Here is a 13420-nt window from a genome sequence, read left to right on the forward strand (position 1 = left end):
TTCTCAGAAATGAACAACAGTCCTTTTCGGTGTTTGGACCTTTTCTCACCTTCTGAAAGGCCGGGCATTTCTAACTATTACAAATTCAGGGGAGAAGGAATCTAAGTCGTATGGAGATCCCCATGCAGCCTCTTCCGTGGGGTCAGGCGAGGGAGTGGGTGGGCTCAGCCTTGCTCCTCAGTGGCGTGACCGAGGCCACTTCTGTGGTGGGACCTCAGGGCCTACCCTCTGTTCAAAAAGATCTTCTCTACCCGTTGGCTGAAATATCAGAAATTCATTCTCTCTCTAAAATCCCTTCTGAGGGCTTTGTCTCTTTGGAAGACTTCTCTCAGAATGCAGAAACTCAGGAGGGGAGGTGAACTAACGTTTATCCAACACGGACGCATCATCGGCGCGAGATAAACAGGGTTTTACAAACCTGCTTTATTGGGTTTTCCCTTTGAATAACTAATATATCAGAGAAATAGATAACACTAGAGAGTGAAAGATAAAAAAAAGAATAAGAGTGCCTTGCCTCCCAGCTGTCAGAGATCATCTTTGGTGATGTGCGGTGTAAAATCCTGCGGATTTTTCTCTATACTGATACACGTCTTGGCATCTTCCTTGACATATAAGCGGCATTTGACGGGGTCGACTACTCCGGGTTGTCCCCCCTGGCTTCAGAGGTGGCTTCTCTGTGATTTTCCTCCTCCTGTTCTGGCTGCCCTCCCTCCGTGGCTTCTGTGGGTTTCTGGCCCATCTTCTCTGTTCACTCTGTAAATACCAGGAAGTCCTGTTTGGTCCTTTACCATCCTTCTGTACCATCACGTGCCATCCACCTAACTACGGAACTGATATATCCACATAGTGTGATATCAACATTTTATCAAATCTGAGACGCGTGGCTGTTGGTACTTTTTAAACCGTCGCAAAAGGCGTCGATGGAATGTTTTTACCACACAGTCGTCTCGTAATCGTTCTATGGAAGATCGCCAGTGAAAGATACTGTTGGTTGAAGACTTCGTCCTGATTTCAGAGAAGGGTAAGTGTGAGAGAGAATGCGGATCTCAGAGTGAATGAAATACAGAAGCTTAAGAGTCCATCCATCCATTTCCATCTCTGTCCCCACTAGTCTAGTACAAGTCTTCTTCCGTTTGGACTTCCTGTTTGCTCTCTTAGACCTCACGTTTACTCCTCTTCAAGCCTTCTTTTCTCCCATTTATCACTGGCAACTCCTGTCTACCTCCAAAATATATCTGGGTTCCAATGACTTCTCAATACTTCCTTTCTATGACCCTTGTCCAGGCTCTGGTATCTCTTACGTGGACAACTGGTCTCCTTGCCTCCTTCAGCAAGCCCACAGGGATCTTTCCAAACAGTAAACCAACCCCTTCACCGCTCGTGTCAAAACTCTCCAAAGGTTTCCAGTTGTACCTGGAATACATCCAATGGCCAGGCTACCGGATGATCCCCTGTCTGCCACTCCATGTTCGTTGTTCTCCATTTGTCACCTTGCTGACTGTGCTCCAGCTACCTGCACATTTTTCTCTGCCTCAGACACACCAAGCTCATTCCCATCTCATTTGCCATTCTGTCTGCTTCAAAAGATTTTGTACTTGATCTTTGCACAGTTACTTCCTTCTCATCAGTGATGGGTCAGCCCAAATGTGAGCCCTGGGGAGATGCCTTTCCCAGACCAACCTCCAGTAAAGCTGCCTTTCCGCCTCGATTTCCGTCCCCCCGTCCCCCCCAACCAGTCACTGTCAGTTAGTGCCTAACAGTATCTGAATTATGCTTTTGTTTCTCTTTCTCCCCTCACTAAAACGTAAGCCTCTTGAGGGCAGGGAGTCTGCTTCCTGCTGCCACCTTAGCACCTGCAGGCTTAGCACAGAGTAGGTAGTCAATAAGTATTGATGGATTATTTGGCTGATGTAATATGCTATTCCCTACTTTCTCTTTTGTCCTTCTAAACTTGATTGCCAGACTGATCTTTTCAAAATGAAAGTCCTGACGATTTACTCCCCTACTTAAAACCCACACCTGCTCACTGCAGTACTTCCGCAATGCTGTAGCGGCATCCTTCTATACCTGATCTGTTGTATTTTCATTTACACTCACTTCAGAGTGCTCTCCAATTTCCCTGGTGACTTCTTTTTTGATCCATGGGCTGCTTAGAAGTGTGTTATTTAGGTTCTAAATACCTGGGGACTTCCAGATATCTTTCTGTTACTGATTTTTAATTTAATTCCGCAGTGCCCAAAGCACATCCTTTGTATGACTTGGATCCCTTTACATTTATTGAGACATGTTATTTGACCTCAAATATGATTGATTTCCATAAATGTTCCATCGTGCACTTGAAAAGAATACATATTCAGCAGTTGTGCGGAGGGATGTTCTACAAATGTCAATTATTCAATTTTGGTCAATAGTGTCATTCAAGTCGGCTATATTCTTGCTGATGTTTTTGCCTACTCATATCAGTTATTTAGAGAGGGATATTGAAATTGCCAACTATAATTGTGGATTTGTTCATTTCTCCTTGAATTTTATCAGTTTTTATTTCAGGTATTTTGAAGTTCTGTTATTTGGAGCATACCACTTAAGATTGTTAGGTCGCTTTGATTACTTGACTCATTTCTCATTACAAAATGACCTTCATTATCTCTGGTAATGTTCTTTGCTCTGAAATCTACTTTATCTGGTATTAATACAGCCATCACAGCCTTTTCTTCTGACAAGTTTTAACATGGTGTATCTTTCTCCATTCTCCTAACCTATTTGTGTCTTTATGTTTAAAGTGTGTTTCTTGTAGACAGCACCTCGTTAGGCTTTGCTTTTTTATCCAGTCTGACCATCTATCCCATTTAATTGGGATATTTTAACTTAACGTCATTATGGTTATGGTTAGGTTTCAGCCTCTCATCTTGATATTTATTTTTCATTTGTCTCATTTGTTGTTTTCTTTGTGGATCACTATCCTTTGTTGTCTGATGTCCAGTTTATTATTATTATTATTTTATTTAAGAGAGAGAGAGCATGAGTGGGGGAGAGGGGGAGAGGGAGAGAGAGAGAGAATCTTAAACAAGATCTACCCTCAGCATGGAGCCTGATGCAGGGTTTGATCCCAGGACCCTGGGATTGTGACCTGAGACAAAGTCAAACGTTGGATGCCTAACTGACTGAACCACCCAGGTGTCCCTGATGTCCATTTTTAAAAATATTATTTTATATAATTTTTCTTTTTTTTCTGGTAAGAGGGTAAATCTTATCCCTGTTATTCTGTTTTGACTGAGCCTGTTGATTGTCTTTGAGTTCATTAATTCTATCTTCTGTTGTATCCAAGTCTTTAGTTAAACCTATTCAGTACATTTAAAAAAAAGACTTTTAGATTCATAGCAAAAGTGAACAGAAAGTACAGAGGGTTCCCATATACCCCTGCCCAGACACATACACAGCCTTCCCTACTATCAACACCTTGCACCAGAGTGGTACATTTATTACAATCAATGAGCTTACACTGACACATTATTTTCATGCAAAGTCCATAGTTTACATTAGGGGTCACTCTTAGTGTTGTACATTCTATGGATTTTGATAAATGTATAATGACACGTGTCCACCTATACGGTATTATGCAGAATAATTTCATTGCCCTAAAAATGGTCTATGCTCTGCCTATCGATACTTCCCTGCCTCCTAAGCCTTGGCAACCATTGATCTTTTTACAGTCCCTATTTTCCAGAATGTCATAACTGATATTTTTCAGTATGTAGCTCTTTCAGATTGGCTTCCTTCACTTGGCGATGCTCATTTAAGGCTCTTCCATGTGTTCTCATGACTTGATAGATCATGTCACCAAATAATATTCCATTATCTTGGATATATCACAGTTTATTTATCCACTCACTTACTGAAAGACATCTTGGTTATTTCCAAGTTTTGAAAATTATGGATAAAGCTGCTATAAACATCCAAATGCAGGTTTTTATGGAGACATAAGTTTTCAATTTCTTTGGGTAAAAACCAAGGAGTGCGATTGCTGGATTGTGTGTTTATTTTTGAAAGAGAGAGAGAGAGAGAGAGAGAGAGAGAGAGAGAGAGAGACCATGAGCAAGGAAGAGGCAGAGAGAGAGGGAGACACAGAATCTGAAGCAGGCTCCAGGCTCACAGCTGTCAGCACAGAGCCCAACACGGGGCTTGAACTCACAGACCGTGTGATCATGACCTGAGCCGAAGTTGGAGGCTTAACCGACTGAGCCACCCAGGCACCCCAAGAGCATGTTCAGTTTTATAAAAAAACCACTAAGCTGTCTTCCAAAGTGGCTGTCCCATTTTGCATTCCCCCCAACAGTGAAAGAGAGTTCTTGTTGCTCCACATCCTGGCCAGGATTTGGTGTTGTCAGTGTTCCACGTTTTGGCCACTGTAGTAGGGGTACATTGGTACCTCATTGTTTTAAGTTGCAATTCCCTAACGACACACGAGGCTGAACATCTTTTCATGTGCCTGTTTGTCACCAGTGTATGTTCTTTGAAGTGTCTGTTCACATCTTTTGCCCATTTTTAAATCAGGTTGCACTTTTTTTTAATTTTTTTTTTTCAATGTTTATTTATTTTTGAGACAGAGAGAGACAAAGCATGAATGGGGGAGGGTCAGAGAGAGGGAGACACAGAATCTGAAACAGGCTCCAGGCTCTGAGCTGTCAGCACAGAGCCCGACGCGGGGCTCGAACTCACGGACTGTGAGATCATGACCTGGGCCAAAGTCGGCCGCTTAACCGACTGGCCACCCAGGCGCCCCCAGGTTGCACTTTTAAAAAAAAATTATTTTAAAATTTATTTTCTTTTATTCCCCAGCTTTGAATCCAGGTATATGCTTTTTTGTTCATGTTAACCCTTGGTAAGCTTTTTCTCCATTATACCCTCACACACTGCTCACAGGCACATTCCTCCACAGCCTTGCAAGAATTACTTACTGACTTCGTTCTTTGCCCTTCCCCCCGCCGCCCAGTACTAGCTACGGGAACCAAGGAGAAAGGCTACCTGTTAATCTCTGTTTTACAGACACAGGGTCCACATGTAACGTACTGAATGGGACCCAGATGTCCAAAACAGCGCACAACCTCAAAAATTTTCAGCCTCCTCTTGAACGTTTTCAAGGCCCATCCAGTTTCTGCCCTAACCCCTGCATACCTTGCTAACCTCATATAAACTATCCCAAGGCTCCGCAAGGACAAGGCGGACTTGGGGCCAATCCCCTGCCTTCTCACTGGGCTACCTTTCTGATAAAAAAAATCTTTCTCTGCTTCAGACACGGTGACGCAGAGATTGGCTTACCACAAATCACACACCCACACATCTTATTTCAGGATTCGGTCACGGTTTGGCCAGCCAGTCAGGAGGCCGTGTGCTAGAGGCAGACCACCCTGAGCAGTGGAGTGACTTGGGGGACTCCGCGAAGCTGCTTGGACCACATATTGAGTCCAAGGCTCGTGGCAGGCTCCCCAAGCAGCATCCACTGTGCTCAGCGTCAAGCCACAGTTGGGAGTGGAACAGCCTCTGTTTGGCCACGGGTGAGGGACTCGGCGAAGGGCGAGTTTCTGGTGTGCGGAACCAGTGACTGTTCCTATTTGCTTTTGGTCCTTTTGGGGACATTTTCTGACAGGGCGTTGGTAAGAGGGACGCTGATAGTTTGAGAGACGGAAAAAGTCCTCTAACTACCCGTATTCAATTATGTTTCCTCCTACAAGGCCTTAATTGTTGTCTTTGTGTGTTGTCCATTTGTCTTGCTTGCCCCAGGTGGAATGCTGATTTGATTCGGGACTATAGCCCTCCGGGCTGTATATTCCAAAACTGGTTTAGGTTACAAACTTATGAAAAAGAAAAAGATGATCTGGGGCACCTGGGTGGCTCAGTCGGTTGAGCGTCCGACTTCGGCTCAGGTCATGATCTCACAGTTTGTGGGTTCAAGCCCCGTATCAGGTTCTGTGCTGACTGCTTGCTCAGAGCCTGGAGCCTCCTTCAGATTCTGTGTCTCCTTCTCTCTCTGCCCCTCCCCCGCTCACGCTTTGTCTCACTCTGTTTCTCAAAAATAAATAAATGTAAAAAAAATTGTTTTTTTTTTTACAGAAAACAATGATGTTTTTTGGTAACACTGCTTGGCTATAATATTTATGACACTCTGGAGAAAAGTGGAACAATTAATGGATCCACAAATTATAATGCCGTCTTGCAATTACCTTTGTTTTATAAAAGGGAGATATTTGGAAATTGAACCTTTAATATCCTCTCCACAAATACTAGTAAAACAAAGGCTAGGTTTTGTCTGCATCTTGTTTGTGGATATAGGTCTATATGGGTTATAAATATGAGATATTTTCTCTACCTCGGTTGGTATTGCTAAAATTAATTTGTAAGGAGGTTCTATTTAATTGGCTTAAAGGCAAACACTTGCAAAAACTGGGCATTCTAAAACTCTGATAATAACTAACCCACATGTGTGTCAAGTTCACGTGATCTGGAAAAATATTCAGTATTAAAGCAAATTCAAGGTTGTTGGTTTAATTAATAGGGACATGCATTTAGAGTTATCAGCATCAAACACAGAATTTCTATTCTACCAAGATTTACCGCGGGTCAAATGAGCTCATGTTATGCTACTACAGAATTTGTCGACAAAAAAAGTAACCTAAGAATGATGGGTAGCTGTTTTGGGGTGTCTGGGTGGCTCAGTCGGTTGAGCATCCGACCCTTGATATCAGCTCAGGTTGTGAACTCGTGGTCATGAGATCGAGCCCCAGGGGGCACTGCGCCGAGCATGGAGCCTGCTTGGGACTCTGTCTCTCCCCCTCTCTTTGCCCATCTCCCCTGCTCACATGGGCTTTCTCTCTCTCAAAATAAATAAATAAATAAATAAATAAATAAACAAACAGTTTTTTTAAAAAAAGAATAATGGGTTAGCTGTTTAATGCCGTAAAAATTTCATGACTGATCTAAACATAATTGTTAAGAATAAACAGATGAACTTTAAAGTTTTGCTAAGTTAAATGATGAGTAACGTTAAGTCCATAAAATATTTAGATCATTTGCAAATAAGATAAAGTCCTGAAACAATAATTACTAAACATATGTTTATCTGCTTTGGGGTTCCTATTGCGGACAAACTAAAGATACCTGGGTCTGTTAGTAAACATGTTTTATGCTTTATTTAAAAAGTTGTGCTATTCAAAAACATGTGTTTCTAGAGATTATGAAATATAGTCATAAATATGCCAATATAAAGAATTCTGGCATAACAGACACTTCACAGTTGATGACTACTTAGTTTTCACCAGAGACTGAAGTTTCTAAGAACTAAAAAAAATTAAAAAAAAATTTTTTTTTTTACATTTATTTATTTTTGAGAGAGTGAGACAGAGCGTGAGCAAGGGAGGGGCAGAGAGAGAAGGAGACACAGAATCCGAAGCTGGCTCCAGGCTCCGAGCTGTCAGCACAGAGCCCGACCCGGGGCTCGAACCCACGAACCGTGAGATCATGACCTGAGCCAAAGTTGGATGATCAACCAACTGAGCCACCCAAGCGCCTAGACTTAAAAATTTTCAATAAATGTAATTAAGACTGCTGGAAATGATAAGGGAATGAACTCTGCACATGGGGAAAGTAGGGTATGTGTTTTTGGTAAGAAAGGTTTGAGGAAACGAGGGGCATTTCGTTTACGGAAAAGAAATAATTTTGTCCTAGAATAAGAGTGGTTATGTTTAATTAATTAATTAATTAATTAATGGAGAGAGAGAGAGAGAGAGAGAGAGAGAGAGAGAGAGAGAGAGAGAATCTTAAGCAGGCCCCATGCTCAATGCAGAGCCTGATTTGGGGCTTGATCCCACGACCCTGGAACCATATGTAACCTGAGCCAAAATCAAGAGTTGGACCCACAACTGACTGAGCCACCCAGGTGCCCCGAGAGTGGATATTTAAAGAGGGAAAACTTAGGGCGATATCTAAATGTAAAAAAGAAGGTTGTGGAAGATTTATGAGAAGGACATCTTTGGAAAAGAATTTTACGCATGGTCAGGATGCATGAGAATTTATTTTTGAATTTATTGGAATTTATGAGTTTGAATATCAAATTAGAATTTATGAGTTAGATCAGAATTATTAGAATTTATGAGTTTTACTGTCAAAAGCACACTGGTATAGAATTGAAATTTGGCTTTTCCTCTCTGTTGAAATGACAGAGTGTTCTTAGATTATCGGTCTACTCTTAAGTGCAGAGGTGCTGACAACACTGACTCCATCTTTGGCTCTCCATCTTGTTCGCGCTCGCACAGTGACACCCCCCCCCCCCCCCCCCCCCCCCCCCCCCCCCCCCGCTCAGGGCTGTGCTCCAGTCCCCCATGGAGGTTAATGTATGCCTGGACTGGAAGGGGAAAAGCTTGTTCTGATCTTCCCTAAAGGGTTGCACAGAAGGCTCCACTTTAGGTAACTAGGAGAGACCCACTGGTGCACAGATGGTCCCACTTTAGATAACTACCCCATGACCTCCCCACCATGCCCCTCGCTCTATAAAAGCTAGGAATTAAGGGCCGGTTTGGGTGGCGAATAGGGGCAGAGGGGGGGGTGCTGTGTGCAGCCTGGATCGCCTGCTCCTGTCTGTAAGCTACCCTGAATAAGGAGGCTGTGTAAACGTTATGGAGTGGCTTGCTTCATTTTTCAGTCCTGGGACGCCTTCTCAGTCTGGATGATACATTACTGACTCTCTTCCACCTTCTAATAATGAGAAATTGTAGGGGTGCTTGGGTGGCTCAGTTGGTTAAGTGTCAGACTTCAGCTGGGGTCGTGATCTCATGGTTTGTGAGTTCGAGCCCTGCCTCTGGCTCTGTGCTGAAAGCCTGGAGCCTGCTTCAGATTCTGTGTCTCCCTCTCTCTCTACCCCTCCCCCACTTGCACTATGTCTCTCTCTCTCCCTTAAAAATAAACATTAATAATAAGAAAATGTAAACAAAAGTTTTTCTTTTCCTTTAAAGATATCTGCCTAGAAAAGCAAAGTTCCTAAATTTTGTGGTTATCAGGTCTTTGATTACTTAAAAACGTTGAATCTTGTCAACATTAGAAGAGTTAGTTTTGCTAACAATTGCATAACCCTCTGTATCTGCATTTAGAATCTATGGTTACCACCTTGGCTAAATAGATAAATATTAAGTTTCTTGGGGGGCGCCTGGGTGGCTCAGTCGGTTGGGCATCTGACTTCAGCTCAGTTCATGATCTCGTGGTCCGTGAGTTCGAGCCCCTCATCGGGCTCTGGGCTGACAGCTCAGAGCCTGGAGCCTGTTTCAGATTCTGTGTCTCCCTCTCTCTCTGACCCTCCCCTGCTCATGCTCTGTCTCTCTCTGTCTCAAAAATAAATAAATGTTTAAAAAATTTTAAAAATATTAAGGTTTTTTTTTGTAATTAAAAAAAAATGGTCACTTATTTTTGAGAGAGAGACAGAACATGAGTTGAGGAGGGGCAGAGAGAGAGAAGGAGACACAGAATCCAAAGGAGGGTCCAGGCCCTGAGCTGTCAGCATAGAGCCCCATGCAGGGCTCGAACTCGAAAACCGCGAGATCGTGACCTGATCCGAAGTTGGACGTTCAACCGACTGAGCCACCCAGGCGCCCCATAAGTATTAAGTTTTGTAATGATCTGTGATCCTATTTAGGCATGTGCTTTATAACCTTCTAATATATTTTTTTTTTTTTTTTTTTTTTTTTTTTTGGGACGGAGAGAGACAGAGCATGAACGGGGGAGGGGCCGAGAGAGAGGGAGACACAGAATCGGAAACAGGCTCCAGGCTCCGAGCCATCAGCCCAGAGCCTGATGCAGGGCTCGAACTCACGGACCGCGAGATCGTGACCTGGCTGAAGTCGGACGCTTAACCGACTGCGCCACCCAGGCGCCCCTAACCTTCTAATATTTTTGACAGTATTCCCAAAATTAAAATTCTAAATGAAGTCTCTATGACTAATTAGGCTTCTATATTTGATATGTCCAATTACATGGGAAGTATGTTGGACAAATGATGATAAATCTTCTTAGGATAGATTGCATGAGTGAATGCTTTAACTGTTCCGGAAATTATATAAAATTACTAAGCTGTCCTAGTATAATGTCCTAGTACATAAAATTCCTGATCTGTCCTAGTATAACGTCACCGTTTGTAATTCTTATTAAAGTGTTGTGTGTCACAGAAATAACCAAATTTCTTTGTCAACTGCATATTGTTCTATTTTGATGCTCTTGCAAATGTGTTTCAGCTTCAAAGAGATTCATGGAAAGGACTTTTGACAAAGAGGTTTCTCATATCTGTAAGGTCACAAAACTAAATTAAAAATTTCTGGAACTCATAGGAAAGCTGCATTCAAGCAGGACAAGAATTAGTAACATGAGACTAAATAGAAGACGATTGTAGTTTCTATGACTTTTGTTTAAAACGCTGCTGGTTCTCCAATGTTTTCTCTTCCAGATTTAAGGAAATTTTCTCTCCCAAGATATCTACGACTTACAGAAATGTGGTAAAATATTCCTTTGTAAACAAATGTAAATATTTATCTTGTCTCCCTACCTGAACCCTTCAGAATTTAGAAACTCTCAGTGAGTATTCTGTCTTTCATGGCTCTTATGGTTGCTTACACAAATTCACCAGAATCTGTTCCCCTTGTAACAGGACACCATTGGAAACACTGGTCATATTATCAAGCCTTTGACTGGAATGTCATATTTGAGAGAGACAGGCATAGACTCAAATATGACCAGACAGCTTTAAGGAACGAAGGTTGACTTTATGGAGTCCACAGAGTCCCTTGGAAAGGTTGGCCTGATACCTTGCTTACAGAGTTCCCAGCAGATTTACCGAGTAAAGAATTCCTGGCAGGTGCGGGAACTTCCAGATATTTGGGGGATTCTGGGAAGAGAGGACGTCACCCAAATCAACAGGTATTACAGGTGAATCTGACAGCGAGTACTTGGCTTAGCTTCTGGCCTTGAGAGGCTGTGAAAAGTTTAACCTGAAATTCCTTATGAAAGGTTCCAGCGAGGCAGGTTTTAAAAAAGCTCATTTGGGGCGCCTGGGGGCGCAGTCGGTTAAGCGTCCGACTTCAGCCAGGTCACGATCTCGCGGTGCGTGAGTTCGAGCCCCGCGTCAGGCTCTGGGCTGATGGCTCGAGCCTGGAGCCTGTTTCTGATTCTGTGTCTCCCTCTCCCTCTGCCCCTCCCCCGTTCATGCTCTGTCTCTCTCTGTCCCAAAAATAAAAAAAATAAACGTTGAAAAAAAAATTAAAAGAAAAAAATAAAAAAGCTCATATGGTCTCTTGCTGGTTTCGGTGCACTTATATAAATAATGAGGCCAAGTTGTTAAAACTGCACTTGACTTTACAAACAAATTAGTCCTAATTTGGCCATCTTTGGCAGAAATGAGGGTGTTTTTAGAGAGACAAAAATATGTTTCAGTAACAGACCTTTATGGATGTTAGATTCTATTTCTGATTAATTATCTTGGAATGTTTCTTTGCCTATAAAACTGGGCTGGGTCCTGGAGCCTTCTGGTTTCGTCAGATATCCAGCTAAGACTCTCCAAAGTAAGGTTTCCAATTTTCTCCCATTCTCTTGACTTGGAATCCTTGAGAACCCAAACTGCCCTTTTTCCTAAAGCCCTACAAACTGAAGCTAGATAACTCGAGATACACTTTGGAGAAATTGCTACAAGAGTTCATATGTAGTCAATCTTCATGGCTGCTACTTTTCAGGCCACTCAAAGGGATCACTGGGGATATTTGAACAACAATCCAGAAAAATTTATTAGATTGCCGCTGCCCCCACCCCCGCCATCTGAGGATGCTTTGAGCCTGACGTCTAGCAAACTTCTCACCGGCAGTACTCAAGACTCAGACACTAGATTTAGAATGTGCTCCAACCCTTAACCTGTGTTTTTCTTTTGTTTTCATAAAAATGTCTTTTATTAATTATCTGGCTGCTTGTACAACACCGGCCTACCTTTGAGAGCCCACTAGTAGGGTCATCTTCTGAAATGAGACAACTGTTTAACTGAACTGACCTATTTTTTTTAATGTTTATTCATTTATTTTGACAGAGAGAGCGAGAGAGAGGGAAAGAGAGAGTCACCATAAGAGGGGGGAAGGGGAGAGAGAGAGAGGGAGAGAGAGAATCCCAAGCAGGCTCCATGTTCTCAGTGAAGAGCCCAACACAGGGCTCGATCCCACAACTTCAAGATCATGGCCTGAGCTGAAACCAACAGTTGGATGTTTAACCGACTGAGACACCCAAGCGCCCCTGAACTGACCTGTCCTTAAGACTAAGACTGGTTCATGAGATATAGAGTAGGATTTTTATCTAAGATCTAGAACAGAACAGTTAAACTCCAGCTGGGAGGAAACAATTGTTAATACAGGATATAGGATGTTTTCCTAAGAAAAATAAATCATGTCAAAAGGGTAGAATGTTAATTCCTGACCACCCCACAGGGACTTTTGATAAAAATTTATTTCAGATATGGGACAGATTCTTATACAGGCCTCCCACTTATGATAAATTAAGTCAGAGGGCTCCATTATGCGCAAAACAAGCCAATCGTAGTAAATACTGAACCCTTTTTCTGGATTCCCCGATGGACTGCTGTTATAGGGACTACTAAGATCTGGGCTTATGTGATAATTAAATGTGGTTTCTGAATATTTTGGTCACGCAAAATGTACACCTTAAGCCAAGTATCAGAGAATATTTTTAACAAGATGCAAAGTTGATTTGTTTCTCAAACCCAACCTTTGCCCCTTTTCAGCAAGAAGTAGCTGAGAACGGTCACCACCCTATTCCCCATGATTGAAGAATTAAAAACCGGAGTGGAGACCTGAACCGGGTATGTGCTTCTTTATTCATTTTAACCTTTGCGAGGCAGGATTTTTCTCCATGATATAAGCACATTCCTCCACAGCCTTGTAAGAATGATTAAACTTGTAGATTGTTCTTCTCCGCCCCCACCCCCAGTACTAGCCACAGGAACCCAAAAGGGAGGACATTTGATAATGTCTTCTTATGCAGAGACAAGGTCAACATGTGACATACCAGGACCCCTCGATGGATCCTGGATGTCCAAAACAGTACAAAATCTCAAAACTTTCTAGCTTCCCCTTGAAAGGTTTCAAGACCCAACCAGTTTCTGCCCTAACCCCCACATACCTCACTAGCCCCATATAAACTGTCCCTAGGTCCAACCAATCATTAATCAGATAGGGCTGTTTTTTTTAATGTTTATTTTATTTTTTGAGAGAAAGACAGGGCACGAGTTGGGGAGGAGTAGAGAGAGAGGGAGACACCGAGTCCGAAGCAGGCTCCAGGCTCTGAGCTGTCAGCACAGAGCCCGATGCGGGGCTCGAACTCACAAGCTGTGAGA

Source organism: Felis catus, chromosome D2 (genome assembly GCF_018350175.1).
Source record: "Felis catus isolate Fca126 chromosome D2, F.catus_Fca126_mat1.0, whole genome shotgun sequence".
Classification (NCBI taxonomy): Eukaryota; Metazoa; Chordata; class Mammalia; order Carnivora; family Felidae; genus Felis; species Felis catus.